Genomic DNA, 25,305 nt, shown 5'->3' on the forward strand with positions numbered 1-25,305 from the left:
AAAAAAACAAGCGCCTGCAGGAGATTTCAGAAATCTCCTATGTTTTGCTGGCACTTTGAAAAGCAGCTTTTCGCCATGTTTATATGCAGAATTTTTGCAGCTTTTTCTTCTGCAAATAAGAGGTTTACAGCATTTTACAGCACAAGCAAAAACTGAGATCTTCAGAAATCTCCTGCACACCCTTTTATTTTCCCCTGACTGAATTTCACAACTGCAACGTTTTTTTAAATCTGCAGCGTGTCACTTTCAGCAAGTTTTTTCACCCATAGAAAGCAATGAAAAAGTTTAAAAAATGCTGCAAATGTTGCAACGTTGTTTGTCACTGCGTTTTTTGTGAATAACACTAACTTTATTAAACGTGTACTGTAGACAAAGTGCATACTGTAAAAAACAAACAGCAAAAGCTCTAAGGGTGTGTGACTACAGTCAGTAAACGCTGCGGGGCAGCTGCTGTGTGCTTGTATAGCGTCCAACCCGCAGCGGCCAGATGTCACAGTATAGTGGATGGGATTTCAAGAAATTCCATCTCTACTATGCGTGCACTATCACCTGCACCTCACCTGCAGAGACGAACATGGGGCGCGTCTGTCCAGGCTGCAGCATGTCAATTTATATGGTGTAGACGCGAGTCTCCACCAGAGAAATCTCACCCGTACAATGTATAGGACATGGTGATTCTGCTCGGTTCAATGAACACATGCGGAATCACCTGTGTTCAAAACATGGCAGCACTTTGGACGCAGCACATGTCCACTACATCCAAAGGGCTGCCATTTCCAGATCCTCTGCACATACCCTAATGGGTGTTTTGAAAGCAGTGTTTTTATTGCCAAGAGAGCAGGTTTTGGCTGCAAAAAAATGCACCAAAAACGCTAATTCCTATGCACACCTGTACTATATGTGTATAGTTTACCCTTATTATTTCACGTGGGAATTTATTTATTTCTATATAATAAATACTCTGATTCAGCAGACAATATTCCTGTCTTGTGACATCCTGCTGTATGTGACTGGTGAAACCTGATCCTACAGCAAACAGCACAGAGCTCCATGACCACATGAGTAAATCACTGCACTGAGGGGGTCTCAAGGGGGGTTTGGGAGACACGTTCTGGGACTACAGAGCAATGTACAGCATTATTCATGGCTGAAAACCCCCTGGGCACTTCATACAGGGGTTGCAGATGCAGGGGGCCCCCTTGTAGGTGGGGGTCCCAGGCGTCTGCCTAGTTCGCCTGTGCCAAACGCCGGCCCTGGTTGGATACATTAACATAAGGAAAAGAAAGAAAACAGAGGCTGAGAAATGGCATGAATAAGGAAAGTCAAGATACAAAAGGATTCCAGAAGAAAAATGTAAAGAAATAGGAATGTAAAGAAAGGAAGATTCAAGAATACTAAAGTGAGGATACAGTAAACAGTCAGCCTTGTATACGTACACGCTGCCGCCTTGCCACCCGACCGTGACTCCGCTGCTCCTGCCCAGTCTCTGCCGCAGTAGAAGTGCTCTAAAAAAATGAAAAACAAAAATTGTCATATGTGTAGATGTGACAGTGAATACTTACAAATCTGAGGAGGTGAGTACTCACTTCACTGACATGTTCTACTTCAGAAGGCCCAGGACGCTGCTCCTCATCAGAAGAAGAAGACATTCTGATGCATGCAGAAAGAAAGAAATGGCAGAAATTAGGACATGTAGAGACAGAAAATAGAAAATAAAGGCATTGGCTAGGATATACTCACATTGTTCAGAGGCTTATTTGCTCCAAGGTGCTGTGGTCTGTCTGCTCTGCTTGGCTGTCTGCTGAGTAGTGACCTGCAAATGTCCACTCCCTCCCTTTATCACCTTGTATGTGGGGGATGGCTTATCAGTGTCTAGACATGTTTTTCTCTGGTGCAACGCATGCGCTCACAAACGCAAGCAAACGCATTTGCTTGTGAACACATGCGTTCACATGGACAGCAAAGCTTTTTTTGGCGCATTCCTTACGCAATCGACAGCATACGTTTCTAGGCGGCAAATTGACGCCTCTAAAAATTACTACATGTAGCATTTCCGCGCCAAACCGCAGACAACGAAACGACGCATGCGTCGTCAAACGCGCCAAAAAGCAACCGATCGCAGACGCATGCGTCCCTAATGTTAAATATAGGAATACACAACGCATGCGGATATTTGCGGAAGAAACGCTGAGGACACAACCGTAAATGTGAAACCGGCCTTACTTCTCTGGGCCTTGTTGTGTCTTCTCTCTGCTGCCCGCTCCATGCTGTGTGCCTCATGTCTGCTGCTTGCTCTGTGCATGCTCTGTCTGTGTGCATAGGGGGGCAGTGCCAGCAACTCTTGTTTCTTATAGAGACTGTGTGCACCTTGCTAAGGTGTCCCTGGCCAATCGCCATGAGGCTTCCTGTATTTAAGACATCCCCACCCATTGGTGGGGGCCTGTGCAACTTACCCCCTCAGTCAGTTCTTAGCTGCTGAGGTGCCAGGCCATGTCTCTGTGACTCTTGTGTTCTGCCATCCAGGGGGGCATTGTACCCTGGTCTGTTTCCTGTGTCGCCACCCAGTGGGGCTTCGTACCCTGGCCTATGTCCGCCACCCAGAAGGGCGTCGTACCCTGGCTTGTGTCCATGTCTCTGTGTCTTGCCTCGTTCCTGATTCTGTCTTAGTCTAGTCCCGTTCCTGTGTCCGTTTATATCCCTGTCTTGGTTTGCTTTTTCTGCTGTGCGTACTCTGTGTCTTGCTTTGCTCTGCTTTGCACTCTGTATCTAGCTTTGCTCTGCCCTCTGTGTCTTGCTTTGCTCTGCTTTCGGCTCCGCTCTCTGCGACCTTGCTTTGCTCCTTGCTCTGCATTCTGTGACCTTGCTCTGCACTCTGTGGTTTTGCTCTCGGCTCTGCACTCTGTGTCTTGCTCTGCACTCTGACTTTGCTCTGCTCTCAGCTCTGCACTCTGTGGCTTTGCTCTCAGCTCTGCTCTCTGTAGCTTTGGTCTGCACTTTGCTCTGTACTCTGACTTTGCTCTGCACTCTGTGGCCTTGCTCTGCAGCTCCGCTCAGCTCTCGCTCTGCGGCTCTGCTTTTTGTGGTTCTACCTGGCTCCGCTCCTTGCGGTTCTACCTGGCTCCGTTCCTTGCGGTTCTACTTCTCCAGCTCTTGGCCCCGCCTCCTGCGTTTCTGCACTTGGCTCCGCCTCCAGCTCTTGGCTCTGCCTCCTGCTTTTCGGCACTCAGCTCTGCCTCCAGCTCTTGGCTCCGCCTCCTGTGTTTCTGTGCTTGGCTCCGCCTCCTGCTCTTGGTTCCGCCTCCTGCGTTTCTGTTCTTGGCTCTAGCTCCTGTGCCTTTGCTCTGCGTCCGCTCTTGCGGTCTTTCTCTACCTATTCTTAAGTCCTCCTTTCTGAACAGGTTCTTATCTGTTTTACATACCTGCATGCAGACCGGTCCCTACCGGTTCTTCCAGTGTGCCAGACTTTGTCTGCCTGTCCTGCCAGAGAGCCAGCCGTGCCCGCCTGCCCAGTGTCTCTGTTGTACCCATCTGCCTGCCTGTGTCCCAGCCATGCCCACCTGTCTGCCAGAGTGCCAGCCGTGCCCGCTTGCCTGTCTATGTTCCGTTCCCCGGTGGGATCAGCAGCCACAGCCAGACACGACCCTGGAGTGGTACCTGGTAGCTTCCTATTGCACAAGTCTGACCTCACCATCAGAGGCTCCAGCGGACACCTAGGAAGCTACTTAGTTACCCCCCTTCCAGGGTAGTTTGGTCTGTGGTCCAGTGAGGCCACACCCCCGCACGCCCGCGCCAACCAGTCTCGGCGCGTGCGTGACATATATTGTGCCCCCTCAATGTTTTTCCCCAATAATGTTCCTTCAAATTTTCTTCCCCATACTATCTCCTCACACATTGCCACCACCTTCCCATACCGTCCCCTCAAACTCACATCATACTGTTCCTTCACACAATATTCCCATCATATTGTCCCCTCACACATTTTTCCCCATACTGTCCCCTCATACATTTCCTCCCATACTGTCTCCTTACACATTCTCCAATACTGACACATTTTCCACTCCCCATGCCATCTCCTCACACATTTCTGCCCACCCATACTGTTTTCTTACATATTCCTCCCCTCTCTATACTGTGTCCTAACATCCTAACATATTCGCTCTCTCCCCTCCCCTTACTGTCTCTTCACGCATTTCCCTCCCCTTTCCTTACTGTCTCCCCAGATATTTCATTGTCCCAACCCCATACTGTCTGCTCACACCTTTCACTCCACTCCCTACGCTGTCTCTGCACACATTTTCCCCCACCCATACTGTTTTCTTAAATATTCCTCCCCTCCCTATACTGTCTCCTAACATCCTAACACAATTGCTCTCTCCCCTCCCCTTAATGTCTCATAAGACATTTCTCCTCCTATACTCTCTCCTGACACATTTCCCTCCCCTTCCCTTACTGTCTCCCCAGAGATTTCATCGTCTCTCCCCATATTATCTCACATATTTCACACTCATACTGTCTCCTCCCACATTTCTCTCCACTCCCCATACTGTCTCTGCACACCTTTCACCCTTCCTCTCCTTATGACTCCTCACACATTCCCCCCTCCCCATACTGACTCCTCACACATCCCTCCCCATATTGTGTCCTTGCACAATATAGGGAAATAGCCTAAGAATGGCGGTGACTGGCACAAAGCATTGCCCACTAGAGAATCTTATTGGATAGTCTAACAATCCACGCACACCTCCCCATAATAATCCACCTCCTCTCCATACTGTTTCCTCACACATTTCCTCCTCCCTATACTATCTCCTCACACATTCCCTTCCCCATACTATGCAGTCACAAAATACCACCTGCCAAAAAAAGAAACTCCTGTTTCTTTGGCTCCATTTGAGGACTTACTTTGCCGTCGCCGGTCAACTCAGGTGACCTGATCATGCTACTAATGTCGCACCTAACCGGAAGTGCTGGCAATCAGGGCTTCAATTGTGCTTACAGCTGAAAAACATAAGTATAAGTTTATGCTAGGAACCGGCGTTTAACATGTTAAATAGCTGAATCCCAGTCCTGGGAGGGGTGGGGGGGGCAGGCCTGGTAGACACTTTGGACTGCCACATTAGGCGGCTTATGCCAAATGTACCCAGGATATATCCACTGCTTACCCTCGCCCTATATATGTCACTAGCACACATTGCCTCATAGAGTCTACATTAGGCATGAGAAGGTAAAAATATTTTTCTGGTACTCTTTTCATTATTTTATGCAATTTCCTGCCCCCCCCCAAGCCATTTGTGGTTTAAGAAAATCCAAACAAAAAATATAAATGAAGCATTTAAAGGGGTTACACCCATGACATTTTTAAAAAGCATTCAAAACAAAGGATATAAAATAATCTACTATATAATTGTCTAAGGGTCACTTCCGTCTGTTTGTCTTTCTGTCTGTCTGTCTTTCTGTCTGTCTGTCATGGATATTCATTGGTCGCGGCCTCTGTCTGTCATGGAATCCAAGTCGCTGATTGGTCTCGCCAGCTGCCTGTCATGGCTGCCGCGACCAATCAGTGATGGCCACAGTCTGATTAGTCCCTCCCTACTCCCCTGCAGTCAGTGCCCGGCACCCGCTCCATACTCCCCGTAGTCAGTGCCCGCTCCATACTCCCCTCCAGTCACCGCTCACACAGGGTTAATGCCAGCGGTAACGGACCGCGTTATGCCGCGGGTAACTCACTCCGTTACTGCCGCTATTAACCCTGTGTGACCAAGCTTTTACTATTGATGCTGCCTATGCAGCATCAATAGTAAAAAGATCTAATGTTAAAAATAATTAAAAAAAATTAAAAATCATTATATACTCACCTTCCGCCGCCTTTCCCGCTCCTCGCGATGCTCCGGTGACCGCTCCATGCAAGCGGCAGGTTCCGGTGCCAAGGATGGTATGTGAGAAGGACCTGCCATGACGTCACGGTCATGTGACCGCGACGTCATCACAGGTCCTGCGAGAAGGACCTTCCATGACATCACGGTCATGTGACCGCGACGTCATCACAGGTCCTGCGCTCATACCAACCCTGGGACCGGAAGCTGCCGCGTGCACCGCACACAGGGCCAGGACTTCAAGGGGCCTTCGGAAGGTGAGTATATGTTTATTTTTTATTTTAATTCTGTATACTACGTGGCTCTGTGCTGTATACTCCATCGCTGTGCAATATACTACGTACGTGGCTGGGCAATATACTACGTGGCTGGGCAATATACTACGTCGCTGGGCAATATACTACGTCGCTGGGCAATATACTACATGACTGGGCAATATACTACGTGACTGGGCAATATACTACGTGGGCTGTGCAATATACTACGTGCTCTATGTTATATACTACATGGCTGGGCAATACACTACGTGGACATGCATATTCTAGAATACCCGATGCGTTAGAATCGGGCCACCATCTAGTATAGTATAGTCAGCTTACCAATCGCCACCTGAGGCAACCCCTTTACTATAGAAATGTTTGAATATCTGTATTGATAAAACAGTTGTAAGACTCAGAATATGATCCTGCTCACTCTGTGATATACTGTCCAATTAAAGAGAATGTGTCACCAGAAAATGACATACAGTCGTGGTGAAAAGTTTTGAGGCGTACACAAAAATTTGTTCACAAACTTTGCTCCTTTAGCATCTTTATATTCTTTAGTCAGATGTGTCTATGCCATGGTTATTGAATACATTTATAAGTATTTCATACGTTTTTACGTTTATTAAGACTCAAAATTTAACCCCTTCCCGACCCATGACGCCTATGCGGCGTCATGGAATGATCGCATCCCTGCAGATCGGGTGAAAGGGTTAATTCCTATTTTACCCGATCTGCAGGGAGAGGGGGAGTTGTACTTCAGCCTAGGGGGGGTGGCTTTGCCCCCACGTGGCTACGATCGCTCTGATTGGCTGTTGAAAGTGCAACAGCCAATCAGAGCAATTTGCAATATTTCACCTATGAAAATGGTGAAATATTGCAATCCAGCCATGGCCGATGCTGCAATAGCATCTGCCATGGCTGGAAATCATGTACTGGCCCCCCCCACCGCCCCCGATCTCCTCCCCAGTCGTCCGTTATGTGGCCCGGTCCTCTCCGTCCCCCTGTTCGCTCCCCCGTGCTCCTGTCCGCTCCCCCGTGCTCCTGTCCGCTCCCCCCGTCCTCCGTTCCCCCCCCCTGTGCTCCGATCCACCCCCCCACCACCCCCTCATACTTACCGATCCTCCCGGTGTCCGGCCGACTCCTCGCTGGGCGCCGCCATCTTGGAAAATGGCGGGCGCATGCTCAGTACGCCCGCCGAATCTGCAGGCTGGCAGATTCGTTACAGGTACATTTTGATCTCTGTGGTAGGTTCTACCACAGCGATCAAAATAAAAAAATAATAAATAAACCCCCCCCTTTATCACCCCCATAGGTAGGGACAATAATAAAATAAAGAAAATATTTTTTTTTCTTTTACCACTAGGGTTAGGGTTAGAACTAGGGGTAGGGTTAGGGGTCGGGTTAGGGTTACGGGTAGGGTTAGGGGTAGGGTTATGGCATGTGCACACAGAGCGGATCGGCCGCGGATCCGCAGCGGATCGGCCGCGGATCCGCAGCGGATCGGCCGCGGATCGCAGCGGATCCGCAGCGGATCGGCCGCGGATCGCAGCGGATCCGCAGCAGATCGGCCGCGGATCCGCAGCGGATCGGCCGCGGATCTGCAGCGGATCGGCCGCGGATCTGCAGCGGATGGGCCGCGGATCCGCAGCGGATCGGCAGCGGATCCGCAGCGGATCGGCAGCGGATCCGCAGCGGATTGGTCGCGGATCTGCAGCGGATCGGCCGCGGATCCGCAGCGGATCGGCGGCGGATCCGCAGCGGATTGGCCGCGGATCCGCAGCGGATTGGCAGCGGATTGGCCGCGGATCCGCAGCGGATTGGCAGCGGATTGGCCGCGGATCCGCAGCGGATTGGCCGCTGCGAATTCGAAGCAGTTTTCCATCAGGTTTACAGTACCATGTACACCTAAGGAAAACCAAATCTGCTGTGCCCATGGTGCGGAAAATTCCGTGCAGAAACGCTGCATTGTATTTTCCGCGGCATGTCAATTCTTTGTGCGGATTCCGCAGCGGTTTACACCTGTTCCTCAATAGGAATCCGCAGGTGAAATCCGCACAAAAAAACACTGGAAATCTGCTGTAAATCCGCAGGCAAAACGCAGTGCCTTTTACCTGCAGATTTTTCAAAAATCGTGCGGAAAAATCTCACACGAATCCGCAACGTGGGCACATACCCTTAGGGTTAGGGTTGGAATTAGGGCTAGGGTTGGAAATAGGGTTAAGAATAGGCTTGTGGTTAGGGTTACGGATAGGGTTAGGGGTGTGTTGGGGTTACAGTTGTGGTTAGGGTTGGGATTAGGGTTACGGTTGGGATTAGGGTTAGGATTAGGGTTGGAATTAGGGTTACGGTTGTGTTGCGGTTAGGGTTGTGGTTAGGGGTGTGTTGGGGTTAGGGTTGTGATTAGGGTTATGGCTACAGTTGGGATTAGGATTAGGGGTGTGTTGGGGTAAGTGTTGAAGTTAGAATTGAGGGGTTTCCACTGTTTTAGTCACATCAGGGGTCTCCAAACGCAACATGGCGCCACCATTGATTCCAGCCAATCTTGCGTTCAAAAAGTCAAATGGTGCTCCCGCCCTTCCAAGCCCCGACGTGCGCCCAAACAGTGGTTTACCCCCACATTTGGGGTACCAGCGTACTCAGGACAAACTGGGCAACAACTGTTGGGGTCCAATTTCTCCTGTTACCCTTGCAAAAATAAAAAATTACTTGCTAAAACATAATTTTTGAGGAAAGAACAATTATTTTTTATTTTCACGGCTCTGCGTTATAAACTTCTGTGAAGCACTTGGGGGTTGAAAGTGCTCACCACACATCTAGATAAGTTCCTTCGGGGGTCTAGTTTCCAAAATGGGGTCACTTGTGGGGTGTTTCTACTGTTTAGGCACATCAGGGGCTCTGCAAATGCAATGTGACGCCCGCAGACCATTCCATCAAAGTCTGCATTTCAAATGTCACTACTTCCCTTCCGAGCCCTGACGTGTGCCCAAACAGTGGTTTACCCCCACATATGGGGTATCAGCGTACTCACAACAAACTGGGCAACAAATATTGGGGTCCAAATTCTCCTGTTACCCTTGTGAACATAAAAAATTGCTTGCTAAAACATCTTTTTTGAGGAAAGAAAAATGATTTTTTATTTTCACGGCTCTGCGTTGTAAACTTCTGTGAAGCACTTGGGGGTTGAACGTGCTCATCACACATCTAGATAAGTTCCTTGGGGGGTCTAGTTTCCAAAATGGGGTCACTTGTGGGGGGTTTCTACTGTTTAGGCATATCAGGGGCTCTGCAAACGTAACATGATGCCCGCAGACCATTCCATCAAAGTCTGCATTCCAAAACGTCACTACTTCCCTTCCGAGCCCCGGCGTGTGCCCAAACAGTGGTTTACCCCCACATATGGGGTATCAGCGTACTCAGGAGAAACTGGACAACAACTTTTGGGGTCCAATTTCTCCTGTTACTCTTGCAAAAATAAAAAAATTCTGGGCTAAAAAAATATTTTTGAGGAAAGGAAACACATTTTTTATTTTCACGGCTCTGCGTTATAAACTTCTGTGAAGCACTTGGGGGTTCAAAGTGCTCACTACACATCTAGATAAGTTCCCTTGGGGGTCTAGTTTCCAAAATGGAGTCAATTGTGGGGAGTTCCTACTGTTTAGGCACATCAGGGGCTCTGCAAACGCAACCTGACGCCCGCAGAGCATTCCATCAAAGTCTGCATTTCAAAACGTCACTACTTCCCTTCCGAACCCCGACGTGTGCCAAAACAGTGGTTTACCCCCACATATGGGGTATCATCGTACTCAGGAGAAACTGGAAAACAACTTTTGGGGTCCAATTTCTCCTATTACCCTTGGGAAAATAAAAAATTGTGGGCTAAAAAATCATTTTTGAGAAAAGAAAAATTATTTTTTATTTTCATGGCTCTGCGTTATAAACTTCTGTGAAGCACTTGGGGGTTCAAAGTGCTCACCACACATCTAGATTAGTTCCTTGGGAGGTCTAGTTTCCAAAATGGGGCCACTTGTGCGGGAGCTCCAATGTTTAGGCACACAGGGGCTCTCCAAACGCGACATGGTGTCCGCTAAAGATTGGAGCCAATTTTTAATTGAAAAAGTCAAATGGCGCTCCTTCCCTTCCGAGCCCTGCCGTGCGCCCAAACAGTGGTTTACCCCCACATATGAGGTATCAGCGTACTCAGGACAAATTGGACAACAACGTCCGTGGTCCAGTTTCTCCTTTTACCCTTGGGAAAATAAAAAAATTTTTGCTAAAATATCATTTTTGTGACTAAAAAGTTAAATGTTCATTTTTTACTTCCATGTTGCTTCTGCTGCTGTGAAACACCTGAAGGGTTAATAAACTTCTTTAATGTGGTTTTGAGCACCTTGAGGGGTGCAGTTTTTAGAATGGTGTCACTTTTGGGTATTTTCAGCCATATAGAACCCTCAAACTGACTTCAAATGTGAGGTGATCCCTAAAAAAAATGGTTTTGTAAATTTTGTTGTAAAAATGAGAAATCACTGGTCAAATTTTAACCCTTATAACTTCCTAGCAAAAAAAAAATTTGTTTCCAAAATTGTGCTGATGTAAAGTAGACATGTGGGAAATGTTATTTATTAACTATTTTGTGTCACATAACTCTCTGGTTTAACAGAATAAAAATTCAAAATGTGAAAATTGCGAAATTTTCAAAATTTTTGCCAAATTTCCGTTTTTTTCACAAATAAACTCAGAAATTATCGACCTAAATTTACCACTAACATGAAGCCCAATATGTCACAAAAAAACAATCTCAGAATCGCTAGGATCCGTTGAAGCGTTCCTGAGTTATTACCTCATAAAGGGACACTGGTCAGAATTGCAAAAAACGGCAAGGTCATGAAGGGGTTAAAGTGTGGAGGCAGCAAGTGCAATTTGTGCAAGTTATTGTTAAAAACAAATTTCTTCACCAAGACATAACATAAAAGCCCTCATTAATTGTAGTACCACACATGTGGTTTATATGACTATTTGCACCCCATTCAATAAATAATACATCTGCTGCACATCGTGCATGTTAAGGAGGAGAACAGCCGAACATATTACCGTGTCATTACCTGGCGCCATACAATCCGGTCGCTCTTGCTTGGGTTTTTCTAAACATTTTTTAGACGCATGACGGGGCAATGTCTCTTCAATAGAGTATGTTTCCACAGTCAGTATTCGCAGCGCTTTGGACGCAGCACATGTCTGCTCCGTCCAAAGCACTGCCGGCTTTTGTATGCACAGTAATTCTTCTGCATGAGGAATCACCATGTCCTATACATTGGACTGTGAAATTTATCTTGTGGAGGCAGAGCATCGCCGCAAGATAAATTGACATGCTGCGGTCTAGAAAGACGCGCCGCATGTGCGTATATGCAGGGATGCCGGAGGCATCCGTGCACGCATAGTGGAGATGGGAATTCATAAAATCCCATCCACTATGCTGCAATATCTGGCCGCTGCGGATTGGACACTGCAGCTGTACGCAGCATCTAATCCGCAGCGTTTACTGACCGTGGACACATACCCTGGAGGATCTTTGGCATGGACAGGGCCGTATTTAGAGTTTCTGCTGCCCTAGGCACTTTTAGTGCTGCCTCCCCCTTTGGTGAGTATGACACTATTGGCAGTGACTTTGGCAAAAATCGCTGATGTGAAAGTAGCCTTTTGCAGCAGATCCAGCAGTTTTTCCGCATCTGCCGCGTAATGGATTACTTACGGCAACACTTTGTTCGGCCTCATTCATTCCCTATAGGACTTGCGGACATGTGCGGCACTTGCGGTTTTGCAGCGATCCGGCAAATGCGGTACTTGCAGCAATGGAAAAAAATGCTGCTAGCAGTGTTTTTTTTTGTCTCCCCACAAGTGCCGCACATATCCACGAGTAGCCATCACTACCTGTCCCTGCACCTTGCTAGCTCATCCCTCTCTGACCTAAAACTACACTATAAAGCTTTAGAAAAAATGTATTACCTGACATATTCCCTACGATAATGAGGGCTCCAGGATACGGCGTAGACTGGGATGGGCAGTCTCCGGGCCTCCATCCTCTCTGTGCACACCCTCAGTCCCTACCTCACTGCCTCACTGCCTGTGCACAGACCTCCCTCCCTCCTCCGGACCCGGTAACCACCGCTCGCAGTAGCATACCGGCAGAGGTGTATCTAGGTTTTCTGGCACCCGGGGAAAGAATCCTTTTTGGTGCCCCCGCCAGCACACATGCGATTTGCACACTTAGTCTTGTACCCACAAGCTCCTCTCCCTAATGCTCTCAATGATCAGTGAAAAACTGAGAGAAGCGGAAAGAGAAGCTCGTTGTCACAGGACCATAAGTGTGAAAGTCACATATGAGTGAAGAGTCCATGTGATGACTACTGGAACCTGCAGAGCTGAATCCTGACATCGCTTCTGAATTCTCACAACTCATGCGCTGCACACTTTTAGGATTCTCCCTTGCTGCTGGACAGTCATGTCAGCACATGCATGTGATTTGTATACTTCTGACCACATTCCGACTAGACGTGCCCAGCCTCGCACAGTTCATTTTCATTGAGTGAGGCCATACATGTCTAGTCAGCATGTGACCGCATGTATGTAAATCACCGGCATGAGAGAATCCTGACAGCGTGCAGTGCGCACTGTGAAAATTCAGAAGTCTGCAGTCACAAAGAATGACTGCAGACTCATCACAAACCTGGACATCCCCTTTAATGCTCCGAACATAAATAAAAACATGAAAATTAGTCAGTATCACAAAAAACATTTACATCCAGGTACCTTACAGATGATAGTACCACAAAATCCAGACTCATGACGTGACCCTTACTAATTGCCTGGTCACTACGTTTACCTCCATAAACATCTATATATCAGCATGAGAGACAAAAGGAGTTTAATTAAAATAGTACAAAAAAGTCTTTATTAAATGACAATACAACAATTACCATGTCACAAGACATATATAAACATACAAACAATGTGAACAGATGTGTAGAATAGACACCAAAAAATAGAGCATGCTGCAAAGCTATAACATAATATCTCAACCATATGTTTAATACGTGGTGAGGAGCACCTATCTCCCAACAAAACAAAAACCTCCCTAAAGCTGTATCATAATTCCCATAAGATCAATTAAGCATTGCCCACTATAGACATTTATATGCTTGTGCACCATTAACTATCATATTGTGTCCTAGTGAGCACAGCAAAAGGAGGGACGAGAGAGGAAAAGAAAGTAAAAAACAGTAATAAACAATCCTGACCACATGCAGCACTGCTCACTGAATGCCCCCGACGCGCGTTTCACCGCTTCTCAGCCCTGCTTTATCAAGGGGCTGTGGAGAATGTCCGTTAGCCATGGGAAATTACATAGGCAGGCAGCTAGCATCAGTGGGGGCAATTAGTCGCTTGGCTTAGCATCTGGTTCCTTCATGTGTGAGGTTAGCACAGAAGAGTTCCAGAGCAAGCACAACCCTAGTTAGGGTTTTAGTCCCACTAATTATTTCACGACTCTGTGAAGTAACAGGGTTCGTGCTGATACTCACCGAGTGACCGAACTCGCATCTAATCTGACATTGTACCGCCATATAGGGCCGCCATTTCTCTAGCAGCAGGCTTCTCTCCTGCATGGTGGACCCCGGGCTGCGAACGCACCTATAACAACTCATATATTTACTCAGTGCGTTCCGCCAGCCTTAACAGAATACTAGCGCCAGGGTCTGGCTAGTAAATGATGGACGATCAGCGTCTACAATGGTACATCCAGCAGCTCGATGGTAGGTTGGCGGCTCTTGAACGCACAACCTCAGCCGTGGATGTCACCGCAGTCGCTGTACAGGCTGCTAACGTAGCTGCAGCCAGTTTGTCGTCTGCCACCACAGTAAGCTATGACAGGGATTCATGAGCCAGTGCACCATGCATCTAGAGCTCTTGGCTGCACGTTTTCCTACAGAACGGGCTAAAGTGGGATTTATCATATCCCTTCTGTCGGGCAGGGCGTTGGAGTGGGCAATGCCGCTGTGGGAGCGCAATGATCATGTGGTACAGAGTGCTGCTCGCTTCCTGGACTCTTTGAAACAGGTTTTTTTGGGGACCTCGTGTCACCCATGATATGGCGCTCCAACTGCTGGCATTAACACAGGGCTCGTCCATGGTCAGCCAATTCGCCATCCACTTCCAGACTTTGGCATCAGAGCTGGAGTGGCTGGATAAAGTCCTTATCCCGATGTTCTGGAAGGGACTGGCTGACCATGTGAAGGACGCCTTGGCCACCAGGGAGATTCCCGCCACACTGGAGGAGCTCATAACTATATCCACCCATATCGAACTCCGTTTTAGCGAGCGGAGGTTGGAGCGGACCCAGCGTAGGCAGAGTTTGCGGTTGGCTAAGTCCCGGGCCGCTCGAGTACCCGTGGTCTGTAATATCTGCCAGCAGTTAGGACATTATGCCAATAAATGTCCTCAGCGGTTGGGAAACGACGTCTAGTAACCATAGGAGGAGGTTCACTAGACACAGCGGCATTTTCCTCCCAACTGTCCTTTAAGGGGACAATCACTTTAGGCTCTTCCACTCTTACAGTTGAGTTTTGTGTGGACTCTGGGGCGGAGGGGAATTTTATGTCCTTTGCCTTCGTCCAATGCCACGCAATACCCCTGGTGATGCTCACCAAGTCAGTGACTGTTCGAGTGGTGAATGGGTCGACACTGCCCTCACAAATAACACACCAGACCATCCCTTTCATGTTATCTATGTCTCCTTCCCATCAGGAGATTATCTCCCTTCTTGTCATTCCCGAGGAAATAGACGAGATCCTACTAGGGATACCTTGGCTACGTTTCCACTCCCCTCATATAGAGTGGTCCTCAGGGAGAATTTGGGGTTGGAGTGAATCTTGTAAGGGCAGATGTATAACGGAATGCGTTCAGGTTGCCACTACAGAGGTACCCGCAGATCTTACTTCTCTACCCAAGTGCTATTGGTCCTATGCGGATGTGTTCTCCAAGAGGGCTGCGGAGACCCTTCCGCCTCACCGTCCCTATGACTGTCCTATTGATCTCATTCCGGGAGCAGAGCCTCCCCGGGGTCGAGTCTATCCCCTCTATCTCCCGGAGGCTATGACTCAATACATCCAGGAGAATTCGGCAAGAGGGTTCATTAGGAAGTCAGTGTCACCTGCTGGGGCAGGGTTCTTCGTGCAGAAGAGGAACGGAGAACTATGTCCATGCATAGATTACAGAGGTCTTAACCCCATCACCGTTAAGAATAAGTACCCTTTGCCCCTGATATCTGAGCTCTTTAATAGGCTACGGGGAGCAAGGGTAGTCACCAAATTAGATCGGCGGGATGCTTACAACCTGATTCGCATACATGAGGGGGACGAATGGAAGACGGCTTTCAACACCAGAGATGGACACTATGAATATCTGGTGATGCCCTTCTGGTTCTGTAATGCCCCAGCCGTTTTCCGAGACTTTGTAAATTATATCTTCCGGGATATGCTCTCCACCTCGGTCATAGTCTATCTCAATGATATATTCATCTACTCTCCAGATATTGACTCTCACCGCAGAGATGTTTGCAAAGTCTTCGACCTCTTACGGGCAAACTTCCTCTACGCCAAGTTGGAGAAATGTGTGTTTGAGCAGGAGTCCATGCCTTTCCTTGGTTATTTCATCTCCGCCCAGGGATTGGCTTATAGATCCTGCCAAACTACATGCTGTGATGGACTGGCAGGAACCCCATTCTCTCAAAGCGGTGCAGCGCTTTATGTGGTTCATTAACTATTATCGCCAGTTCATTCTGCATTTCTCAACTTTGGTAGCTCCCTTGGTAGCCCTCACCAAGAACGGAGCAAATCCCAAATTGTGGTCGGAGGAGGTCTCCAAGGCCTTCCTCTCTATTAAGTCTCATTTTGCTAGTGCTCCCATTCTACATTGCCCCGATGTAGACAAGCCATTTATAATGGAGGTGGATGCCTCATCTGTTGGTGCTGGAGCAGTCCTCTTCCAAAAGGATGCTCAAGATCGGAAGCATCCTTGCTTCTTCTTTTCCAAGACCTTTACACCAGCAGACAGAAATTATTCCATTGGGGACAGGGAGTTGCTAGCCATGAAGTTGGCTTTCTCAGAGTGGAGACACCTCTTGGAGGGGGCTCGCTTTACTTTCCAAGTTTTCACAGACCACAAAAATTTGATGTACTTACAGACAGCCCAGCGGCTAAATTCTTGCCAGGCCAGATGATCCCTGTTCTTCTCCCGGTTCCGTTTCACCCTCCATTTTCTCTCTGGGGAGAAGAAAATTCATGCCAACGCTCTCTCTCGCTATGTTGTGTCATCTGAGGAGGAGGAAGAGGAGCCTTGGCTTATTGTCCCTTCTGAGAGCCTGAGAACTGTGGCTCCGGTCTCGCTAGAGTCTGTGCCCCTGGCAAGACTTTTGTACCATCACATTTGCGACCGGAGGTTCTCTCTTGGGCTTATTGGTCCAGGGTGGGTGGACATTTTGGGACCAAGAGGACATCTGAGCTGCTGGCGAGGACATACTGGTGGCCGCATATGGCCCGTGACGTCGGGGACTATATTCGGGCATGGGTCTCCAGCGCCAAGAATAAGACTCCTCGACATCAGCCAGCTGGGTTTCTTTATCCCCTGCCAGTGGCAGACAGGCCCTGGGAGATGGTCAGAATGGACTTTGTGGTGGGCTTACCCAAGTCCCGTGGCTGTACCATCACTTGGGTAATCACCGACCATTTCTCTAAAATGGTGCACTTGGTGCCTCTTCCACTGCTACCTTCTGCACGGGCCTTGGCAGCGTCGTTTATAAAACACATTTTCCACCTACACGGTATGCCGGAGAAAATTGTCAGTGAGCAGGGTCCCCTGTCATGGTTCCCAATGGCAAGGGAACGTCAGAGAACATAAATAACAGAACAGCTCTTGGGTGATGGAATCTCGAGCTGACCGTGAGCTAAACCTACCACACAACTAACAGTGGCCGGGTGGCGTACCTACGTTTTATCCCTAGACGCCTAGCGCCAGCCGGAGGACTAACTAACCCTAATAGAGGAAAAGACAGACCTGGCTTACCTCTAGGGAAATTCCCCCAAAAAGGAGACAGAAGCCCCCCACATATATTGACGGTGAGTTCAGAGGAAAAGACATACGCAGTATGAAGGTAGGTTCAGCAAAGCGAGGTCCGCTTACTAGATAGCAAGAAGATACAATAGGGAACTTCACGGTCAGCTGAAAACCCTATTAAAGTACCATCCCGAAATTACTTTAAGACTCATGTGTCAACTCATGACACCGGAGTGGCAATTTCGGCCCACAAGAGCTTCCAGCTACAGAAAAATAACATAACTGTGAACTGGAACAAAAATGCAAAACAAACTTAGGACTAAGAGTCCAACTTAGCTGATAGTAGTCTAGAAGCAGGAACATGCAACAGAAAGGCTCTGGTTACATTGATGGCCGGCACTAGAATAACTGATCAGCAAGGCTAAATAGGATACACCCATATCCTGATGGAAACAGGTGAACAGAGAAAGTGAAGCACACAAGTCCAGTACCACCAGTGACCACCGGGGGAGCCCAAAAACCAAACTCACAACAGTACCCCCCCCTCAAGGAGGGGGCACCGAACCCTCACAAGAACCACCAGGGCGATCAGGACGAGCCCTATGAAAGGCACGGACCAAATCAGAGGCATGAACATCAGAGGCTGTCACCCAAGAATTATCCTCTTGACCGTAGCCCTTCCACTTGACCAGATACTGAAGTTTCCGTCTGGAAACACGGGAGTCCAAGATCTTCTCCACAACGTACTCCAATTCACCCTCAACCAACACCGGAGCGGGAGGCTCAACGGAAGGCACAACCGGTACCTCATACCTGCGCAATAATGACCGATGGAAGACATTATGGATAGAAAAAGATGCTGGGAGGTCCAATCAAAAGGACACGGGGTTAAGAATCTCCAAAATCTTATACGGGCCGATGAACCGAGGCTTAAACTTAGGAGAAGAAACCCTCATAGGGACAAAACGAGAAGACAACCACACCAAGTCCCCAACACGAAGACGAGGACCAACACGACGACGGCGGTTAGCAAAATGCCGAGTCTTCTCCTGGGACAACTCCAAATTGTCCACCACCTGTCCCCAAATCCGATGCAACCTATCCACCACAGTATCCACTCCAGGACAATCCGAAGACTCCACCTGACCGGAAGAAAAACGAGGATGAAACCCCGAATTGCAAAAGAAAGGAGAAACCAAAGTGGCAGAACTAGCCCGATTATTGAGGGCAAACTCCGCCAACGGCAAAAAAGCAACCCAGTCATCCTGATCCGCAGACACAAAACACCTCAAATAAGTCTCCAAGGTCTGATTAGTTCGCTCAGTCTGGCCATTAGTCTGAGGATGGAACGCAGACGAAAAAGACAAATCAATGCCCATCCTAGCACAGAACGCCCGCCAAATGGTGCACAGGTTTGCGCTCCCGCAAACGCCGATCAATCTGAATAGCCATTGTCATGGACTCATTCAGACCTGTAGGTGCAGGGAACCCCACCATAACATCTTTAATGGCATCAGAGAGACCCTCTCTGAAATTCGCCGCCAGGGCGCACTCATTCCACTGAGTAAGCACAGACCATTTACGAAATTTTTGGCAGTATATTTCAGCTTCATCTTGCCCTTGAGATAGGGCCATCAAGGCTTTTTCAGCCTGAATCTCTAAGTTAGGTTCCTCATAAAGCAACCCCAAAGCCAGAAAAAACGCATCCACATTGAGCAACGCAGGATCCCCGGGTGCCAATGCAAATGCCCAGTCTTGAGGGTCACCCCGCAGCAAGGAAATTACTATCCTAACCTGCTGTGCGGGATCTCCAGCGGAGCGAGATCTCAGGGAAATAAATAATTTACAATTATCTTTGAAATTCAGGAAACGAGATCTATCCCCGGAGAAAAATTCTGGTATAGGAATTCTAGGTTCAGATATAGGAGCATGAATAACAAAATCCTGTAAATTTTGAACCTTCGTAGCAAGATTATTCAAACCTGTAGCCAAACTCTGAGGATCCATTTTAATCAGGTGAGATCAGAGCCATTCAAGGATTAGAAGGAGAGAGAGAGACAAAGGCTGCAATTAGAGCAGAAATGCAACTAAGTCAACTATAGAGCAAGCTCAGAGGGAAAAAAAAAAAAAAAAATCTGCAGACTTCTTTTTCTCTCCTTTCTTCTGCCAACGGTTTTAACACTGGGCCGGCCATACTGTCATGGTTCCCAGTGGCAAGGGAACGTCAGAGAACATAAATAACAGAACAGCTCTTGGGTGATGGAATCTCGAGCTGACCGTGAGCTAAACCTACCACACAACTAACAGTGGCCGGGTGGCGTACCTACGTTTTATCCCTAGACGCCTAGCGCCAGCCGGAGGACTAACTAACCCTAATAGAGGAAAAGACAGACCTGGCTTACCTCTAGGGAAATTCCCCCAAAAAGGAGACAGAAGCCCCCCACATATATTGACGGTGAGTTCAGAGGAAAAGACATACGCAGTATGAAGGTAGGTTCAGCAAAGCGAGGTCCGCTTACTAGATAGCAAGAAGATACAATAGGGAACTTCACGGTCAGCTGAAAACCCTATTAAAGTACCATCCCGAAATTACTTTAAGACTCATGTGTCAACTCATGACACCGGAGTGGCAATTTCGGCCCACAAGAGCTTCCAGCTACAGAAAAATAACATAACTTAAAACTTAAGGACTAAGAGTCCAACTTAGCTGATAGTAGTCTAGAAGCAGGAACATGCAACAGAAAGGCTCTGGTTACATTGATGGCCGGCACTAGAATAACTGAGCAGCAAGGCTAAATAGGATACACCCATATCCTGATGGAAACAGGTGAACAGAGAAAGTGAAGCACACAAGTCCACTACCACCAGTGACCACCGGGGGAGCCCAAAAACCAAACTCACAACAGTCCCCAGTTTGAGTCTTGGTTCTGGTCGTCTACTCAGCATCGAGTTGAATCTCTCTTCAGCATACCATCTCGAGACAAATGGGATGGTAGAGAGGGCCAACCAGACCTTGGTCACATATCTGCGACATTTTGTTTCAGCCAGACAGGATGACTGGGCATCCTTGCTACCGTGGGCGGAGTTTGCGCTAAACAACACCGTAGCCGACTCCACTGGGCAGACCCCATTTCTTCTTAATTACGGTCAGCATCCGCGGGTTCCTGTGCCCATGCCTGTATCTTCCTCTGACTCCAGGGTGGCAGACTGGGCTGTGGAGGCACGGGACATTTGGGACCACACTTAGGATGCCATCCGGGCCTCCAAGAAGAGAATGAGGTCCTCCGCCGATGCACACCGGTGCCCCGCTCCGACTTTTGCTCCTGGCGATTTAGTGTGGCTCTCCACCCGTAACATCAGGCTGCGAGTTGAGTCCACTAAGTTTGCACCTCGCTACTTGGGTCCCTTCAAGGTCCTTGAACAGGTTAACCCTGTGGTCTACCGTCTGGCCCTTCCTCTTCCTTTCATGTGTCCCTCTTAAAGCCCGTACACATGTCCCGGTTTTCCGAGTCATCTGCTGGGACATCGGGTTCGTCTACGGACGATTACGAGGTGAACGCTATCTTAGGGTGCAAGGTGGTACGTGGCAAAAAAATTTATTTGGTGGTCTGGAAGGGTTATGGTCCAAAGGACAGGTCCTGGGAGCCTGCTGAGCACATTCAAGCTCTGCAGCTCATTGCTGTCTTCGAGGGTAGTGAGGTCCAAGGAGGGGGGGCCATGTTAGGTGTCGAGTTCCCGCCGCTGCACAGGGGGATTCTCGAACCACCTCCGCTGCGGTCCCCCATTCTTCTCCAGCCGTAGTGGAGTCTGCTCAGCGGAGACATCAGTCCCAGCGTCTGGCTAGGGCAGATACTCTGTGCTTGGTTACTGCTGCTCATCCAGGCTCAGCCATTGTAGCCAGTACTGGTCAGCGGTGAGCAGACGTCTCTGGGACTAAGTCCTGCTTTTCCCCTTCTGAGCATGTGCAGCGCCCCAGAGTCCTGGTCGTTGCAGTAACGTCGCTCTGCCACTAAGGGGAGTGATGGTACGTCTGATTGCACTAAAAGAGTTCACCTGACCAGGTATCACAGTCACACATTACACTTCACACTCTGGCCACCAGGGGGAGCAAAAGGTTCTATGTATTAGGCCACTCCTCACACTCTGGTAAAACTGGGGGTTGGATAGGAAGTTAGGGAGAAGCTGACTGGGTTTTGCCCAGGTAACATATAGTGAGAGAAGAGGTTGCTTGGGAAGATACAGGGGGGTCCCTGTCAGGGGTGGGATCCTGACAGTGGCCTAGCACAGGACAGATCGTTACGGAGCCGTGCCTGCACCTCATTGCAGCGGCATCTTAAGAAAGGACATGAAGCAAAGTATATTGTGGAGAAGTGAGAAATGAGATCACAGCACTAAGGCGATAGAACCAGAAGGAATCGTGCCCCGAGATCGGCAACATCCTTCTGAGGCGCGTAGCCGGCGACCGGAACGCCGAGGAAGTAATAGACTCTACGCATTACTTTGAACTACGGCAGGGCAGTTAACTCTAGGTTGGCTGTCTCACCTTTACACCTAATGAAGACAACGGAGGCAATTGTGGGAGAGGGGCGTCTCTAGGGTCCCTATAAAATAACTCCAGGCCTACCCCGTCATACGGGTGCGTCCTATCCATATCATCTGGGGGACGGAGAGAGAGAACAGAAACATACACGACAGTTGTGAGGACTATCCCGTGGTGCTCAGGAGGGAGGTACTTCAACACCCAGGCGCTAGTAGGAAGGCTACTGATTTCCACCTGCAAAGGGAACTCTGGATGTGCCTTCGGACCGGCCGGTCTCAGCCAGCCCTGTTAGCAGTGCTCTGGATTGCGGATGCCGAAGCCTTCAGGAAAAAGGTAAAGAGACTGCAATCCTGTGTCCTCGTCATTTACTGCGACCTACACCGTCACCTACATCTTTAATTGGGCGCCCCTTAGCAGGGCCACGGACCGGGTCAGGCCACCGTGACATCCCCAGAACCGAGGGACCCGGTACCGAGTACCCCGCTGCCCTGCGTTTGGGGGCCGCTCCACATGCCCAAGGGAGGACCTCTCATTGGAGGTCGGGGGTCACACGCTCAGGTCCTGTAGCAGCACCCATTGGTCCTCTAGGAAGGTCCTGAAGTTGCTGCAGCTATAAAAGGTTCGCACGGTCATGCGCTGGTATCATTTGTGTTTTGTGCTTGTCGCCAGTAATACTCTGCCACTCAGGCTACACGTGGAGAGTGTCCGTTAGCCGTGGGAAATTACATAGGCAGGCAGCTAGCATCAGTGGGGGCAATTAGTTGCTTGGTTTAGCATCTGGTTCCTTCATGTGTGAGGTTAGCACAGAAGAGTTCCAGAGCAAGCACAACCCTAGTTAGGGTTTTAGTCCCACTAATTATTTCACAACTCTGTGAAGTAACAGGGTTCGTGCTGATACTCACCGAGTGACGGAACTCGCATCTAATCTGACATTGTACCGCCATATAGGGCCACCATTTCTCTAGCAGCAGGCTTCTCTCCTGCACAGTGGACCCCGGGCTGCGAACGCACCTATTACAACTCATATATTTACTCGGTGCATTCTGCCAGCCTTAACACATGTTGAATAAACCACTATTCTTCAATTGACTTTTGGATTGACATCTTCTTACCATCAGCAGCACGGAATCACTCCCAGATATCCCTCTGGCATTTATGTTAAGGGTCACCTGCTGTCCCGAGGATCTGCTGCAGCTACCACTTATACTAAATGCTCAAACATCGGATCTATCAGGTTAATTCCATCTGATAACTTATTCAAGTATTCCGGATATTTGCACTTTTTTTTGTCCCACAGTTTCTCTCCACTGAATATTGTTGACGTGACACAATACACATGGTAGCGATCACCTATTCTTATCCAGACAATCACTCTTCCAGATGCCCCAGTCTAAAGGAGGCACCTTCAGTAATAATAACTTTACCCTGGTCCTTTACAGCCCAATCCCTGTACTTCTTGCAAAGTTACCATATGTACTAGAGTATAAGTCGACCCGAGTATATGCTGATATGTTGATACAAAAAACTGGGAAAACTTATTGAATCGAGTATAAGCCGAGTTTGCATTGTCTCCTCATCCCTATCCTGGTATGCATGGCTCCCCATCCCCATCCTTGTATGCATGGCTCCCCATCCCCGTCTTTGTATGCATTGCTCCCCATCCTTGTATGCATGCCTCCCCGTCCTTGTATGCATGGCTCCTTATCCCTGTCCCTTGTATGCATGGCTCCTTATCCCCCATGCTTGAATACATGGTTCCTATAAAAAAAAATCCTACCTACCTTTCCTGTGCTCCCTCACTGCATCTCGTTCCGGCGCCAGCAGCTCTTCTGGCAGAGCGATCATGTGTCTCCGCTCATTAAAGTAATGAATATTCACTCCACACCTATGGGAGTGGAGAGGGGTGAATATTTATTACCTTAATGAGCTGGGGATACATGATTGCTTGGCAGGAAGACTGGCACTGGAAGGAGATGCAGCGAGGGCGCGCAGGGAAGGTATGTAGGCTGCAGCTGTAACTGTGTGCACTATAAGAGAAATTAATATTCACTGCTAGCGTAGTGAATATTCATTTCTCTTTAGCAGCGGGCACTGTTAGAGCCGCATCCTCCGGCTCCTGCCTCTGTGACCCGCTGCTCTGCGTTTGGGGCATCTGTAAGATTGACTGTCCAGAGAAAAAAAAGGTAAGCACTACCATGAGCCCTGTGTCATGCCAACAGTAAATCATCCTGATGCAATTCATGTGTGGGCTTGCTTTTTATTCCAAGGGAGTTGGCTCACTCATAAATTTTGCCTTAAATCACTGCGATGAACAAAGAATGGGATCTAAACGTCCCCCAAAACCAACTTTTCCCAAATATCCAGGAGCAATTTGGTGATGAACAATTTTTTTTAGCATTATGGACACTATGTCACAAGGCAAAGGTGATAAATAAAAGCCCCCAATCTGCCTTCAGCATCATACAGAGCCCTATATATGCATTTTAATCAAGTTTCTGGTATAATTGTGCTTTCACACCGCTGTTTGGCATCTATTCATTTGTCCCATCGGGGCTTACGTCCGAACCTTCCGCAAAATAGCATTTGGGAGTATGAGCCGACAGTGCCATAGACTATAATGGTGGCGATTGAGTGAACATGCGCTCTGCTGTGCATCATTTTCGGGCGTATACATCTACTGCAGACAGACACCCAGACACAGTCTACTACACCTGAGTGTCCACCGCCAGTAGGCGTACATGCCGGAAAATGATGCACAACAGAGGACACGTTCACTCTGTTGGCACCTTTATATTCTATGGCCCCCTCAGTGCATACACCCGAATTTTGTTTTGCAGGGAGGTTCACACACTAGCCCCGATGGGACCAACAAATGGGTGCCAGAAAGCAGCATGAAAGCTCACGTTAACAAAACTATTCAGGCAGGAGTCGCAAGAAACAATTTTGTTTCGCTGTAGCCCCGACCTTGAGTCCTGTAATCACATGCACTCGCCATGATATCTTCTTCATGTTCCCTGTTATAGCTTTAGTCCGGGAGCTCTCACACAAACGCTGAACGTCCTGAACTGCAGCTATGATGAGAAAAGGTGAAGAAGATGACAATCATGCAAAGTGGAAGTAATTAAAGAAGGCTGGGACTAGGCCTGAACTAGTCCAAGGTAATAGATGCCCCACTGGAATAGTCCTGACTACTTAGCATTTCATATCATATTTTTTGCAGGTTCGTTATGACGCAAAAGCTAATAATAGAGTATCCTGTTGTCATCTATAACACTGGTCTACAAAAAAAAAAATTTCTGGCATGGACTTTAAGAACAGTTTTAGACTAATTTGAGGGTGCTGAATTCAAATCTGATCTTATAATTTCTCTATCACATCACGTTTTTGCGCTACAGGTATATAGCCCATTTTCAAGAATTCCATGATAAATTTAAGTAGTGTGTGAAAAGTGACGGTTTATACGGTTCTCTAAGGTAAAGTTAGTTTTCAATTAGTCTCCCAATAAATGTGAGAATATCTTTGT

This window comes from Ranitomeya variabilis, chromosome 4 (assembly GCF_051348905.1).
Source record: "Ranitomeya variabilis isolate aRanVar5 chromosome 4, aRanVar5.hap1, whole genome shotgun sequence".
In the NCBI taxonomy this organism is placed as follows: domain Eukaryota; kingdom Metazoa; phylum Chordata; class Amphibia; order Anura; family Dendrobatidae; genus Ranitomeya; species Ranitomeya variabilis.